Below are 3,694 nucleotides of genomic sequence, written 5' to 3'. Positions count from 1 at the left end.
CTGAAGAACTGCTCCTTCCCCTTCCACTCTGATATCCCAACATCCAGGTGTGTTGGGAACGTTCCAGAATGTCCATGGAATCACAGGATGATTTGGGATGGAAGGGATCTTAAAAACCTTTTAATCCAACCCCCTACTATGGGCAGGGACACTTTTTGAGCAGAATTCCCAGGGATTAAAGAGCAGAAACTCCCAGCCATAAATAGATCCATATTCTTCAGGAATTGTCACTATCTCTTGGATATTACTTCGGAATAATAACTTGGAAAAATTATCTTCCTTACAAATTCAAGGAGAGTCAAACTTTTGTTGGAACAATCAGCCAAAATAACTCCCAAATCCATAGTTTTTGTCCTGGGAAATAATCACAGCACTTCTGGATGGGTCACATTTTCCTGGGATGCTCTGGGATGACACATTAATCCCGCAGGGATTGCTCACTGGGATCTGGAATCCCGGGAGGAAAACAAAGAGCTGTCACTTCCTTCTATCCCAACAATCCACCCTTTGGAATGGGAGATTAAACACAACACACTTGGAGCGGCTTCTGTCCACAATTCCAGAGGTTTCTTGTTCCCGAGGGTCGGATTATTCCCTGGAACATCTCATTCCTTGTTAGAGTTTGACATCCCACAATTAATTTGGGAACACCCATCAAGTCATAAGGATTTAATCACTCACCAGCTCATTATCTCCTCGGATGGATCACGGGATAATTTAGGGATTAGGGATAATTTAGGGATTAATCCCAGAGCACAAGCTCCAGGTGTTTGTAGGGAGAGGCGGGAAGTTGGATCCCTAAATCCCCACTTAGGCTGACACTAATTCCGCCTTGGAATTCCACACAATCCACTCCCTCAAGGAACTCCCTGGGAATCCTGAAGCCAAGTCCTTTTCCAGGGATCCTTGGGAGAATTCCCACAGCACCCACTGAGATCTCCCAAGTTGCTGCATCATTATTATCCCTTAAAAACTCCAGTTCCAAGGATATTTTGAATTAAATACTCCAAATTCCATGTTCCCAAGATAAGGACTAATCACAGTTTGTTATATCCCACAAAACCCCTGGAATTTGGGTGCCAAACCTTATTTTTATGCCCTTTTTAAAACCTTATTTTCATTATTAATTGTAGAGATGATATGGAAAAAAAAAAATAAAGGCCACAAATTTACCAAGAAATTGGAGTTTAAAGGGAAAATTCCCAATAAATCCACACAGTCCTGGATTTTTATATATAATAAATCCACTGTACTGGATTTATATATATATAAATATATATATTACATTATATATATATAAATATATATATTATATATATTATTATACATTATATATATTACATGTATTATATATATTATATTAGGTATATGTAATATTATATATAATAATACAATATATAATATAATCATTAATATATAACATAATAATATATTAATATTAATAATATATTATAAAGAGTATAATTATTAAAAATATTATAATATATCAACATGCTAATAATATATTAATTATAATTATTATATTGATTATAATAATTATTAATTATAATATATTAATGTATAATATATAATATTGTACTATAGATTTATATTATATTTTTTTATCTATATAAAAATTTATATTTATTTATATATAAAAATATATATAAAATAAAAACATAAATCTATTGTACTGGGGGCAAAGAGAGGGAGAAAAAGCCCCCAGAAATGGGATTTAAATGAGATTCCAGCCAACAAAACAAAGTCTAAGAAATATTATTTATTTCTCTATCGTTTCCTACATGAAATTCCTAATTTGGAGATAATTTTCCACGTAGAAAAACAAGGTTGTTACTCCACCACAGGTTGGTTCAGAAGGATCTGATGGAGGGAATTTTGATTTTATGACACTTTGAGAGAGTTATGATTCTGATCTTTTATTATTTTAATTTCCATTGATTTATTATTTTAATTTCCACTGACTTATTATTTTAATTTCCAGGTCAAGGTTATTTTCAAACAGGGAAAAAGGAAAAACGCTTTTTAATAATCTTTAATGTCATCCTTTAATAATCAGTCAAATAATAAAGGAATAAACTGTGGGATTCCAAAAACATCAGCAGTGGGATTCCAAAAAATCCAGGGAATATTTTTGACAGGATAACTGAAGTGGGAAATGTTCCTATTATGGGTTTATAATTATTACAGTAATAATTTAGTCCTATAAAGGACAAATAAATCAGGTTAAACAACCATTTTAGCAATGAAATCAATGAGAGTTGAAGAGAAACCACGTTAAGGGTTTATTAATCAGGATCCATAAATTATAATTTATAAATCAGATATATTTTAAATTTATTAGTATATATTTTATACATACATTTTATATTAACAAAATTTTAATTTATAGATATATATTTTTAATTATTTTTTATCATTTATAAATCCAAATTAAGCTTAACTTAATGGACAGGGCCTAGAGGTGAAATAAATACAGTAAAGATGATAAAAATTAACATTTTGTATCATTTTTCCTCTTTTCACTGGTTTTGGAAAATTTCAAATATCAGCACCCAGTTCACAACAACTTGTTGCCTTAATTCCATAATTATTTACATAAATTATTTATAATATATATATTATTCTATTAGATTATATTAATTATTTTATATTATTTTATATTCTATATATAACATATAAAAATACATCCTATAAAGTATAAATAGTGTATATGTATTAATATATATTATAATATAGATGATAAATAATGTATTATATTATATTATAATGGATATTATAAATATTATTTATGATAAATATTATAATACTTTTACATTTATATATTATACCATGTGTTATATATTATCAATATATATTATATATGATATTATTATTAATACATACAATATATATTATATTAAAAGTATATAAATATGTAAGTAGATATAAACATATACAAACAGTATAATTTTTACTTTATATTGTATCATATTATATATTATATATATTTATAACATATAAACAATACACATAATACATATTACATTAAAAAAATAAATATATATAAATATATACAACTATATAGTATTATACTTCGTATTTTATCTCATTTTATATTATATATTATTATACATTATACTATATACTATAATAGCACAATATATAATATTTATAAAATACAAATATAAAATATGTGTAATATATATTACTGTATATATATATTACTGTATATGATTTTAGATTACTTTACATTATATATTAATAAATATTCATAATAGACATTATAAATAATATCTATAAATAATCATGGAATTAAGACATCACATGATCACGAGGAAAACCTGGAACCAAAGCTTGGGACAGACCCCATGGAACACAAAAATCACCTGAAAACCAGCTCCTAAAAAAAACCTGCTCCTGGTAGCACCATCCACCTTCCCCCAGGCCCAGGGAGGCAAAAAAATCCTAAATTAGCAAAGAAATCTGATTTTTTTAAAATAAAATCTCAGCCCGGAGCCCATTTTCACACCCCAGGAGCCGCCCCAGCCCTACAAAACCACCAAATCCTCAGCAAGACAGCATTTTGCTCTCAAAACTGTGAAAATATTGATATTTAATGCAGCCTCACAACTTGTGCCATAAAACAGGATCATCCTAATCCATATCCTAAAGTCCTTCCCTGGATGTGCAGCCCTGGAATTCTCAGGGAGCCCAT

At 28.9% G+C, this 3,694-nt stretch overlaps 1 protein-coding gene across 7 annotated transcripts in view; it reads right to left on the bottom strand.

The window, feature by feature from the left end:
- Positions 1-3,694, bottom strand: part of SNAP47 (synaptosome associated protein 47) — a 23,060-nt gene that overhangs the window by 15,786 nt on the left and 3,580 nt on the right. Inside the window, exon 1 of one of the 7 annotated variants that reach the window (XM_027695535.1) lies at positions 3,366-3,657. The exons of 5 other annotated variants lie outside the window; for them this stretch is intronic. The gene's annotated coding sequence lies outside the window, so the exon portion shown is untranslated. Of the gene's footprint in view, positions 1-535; positions 851-3,365; positions 3,658-3,694 lie in introns of those variants that run through there. One more of the 7 variants, XM_027695538.1, reaches the window with a different exon arrangement.

Source organism: Neopelma chrysocephalum, unplaced genomic scaffold (genome assembly GCF_003984885.1).
Source record: "Neopelma chrysocephalum unplaced genomic scaffold, ASM398488v2 Primary Assembly neopelma1_101, whole genome shotgun sequence".
NCBI classification, from domain to species: domain Eukaryota; kingdom Metazoa; phylum Chordata; class Aves; order Passeriformes; family Pipridae; genus Neopelma; species Neopelma chrysocephalum.
Note: the sequence above shows the minus strand (reverse complement) of the source record. Positions and strands in the feature narration are given on the sequence as shown.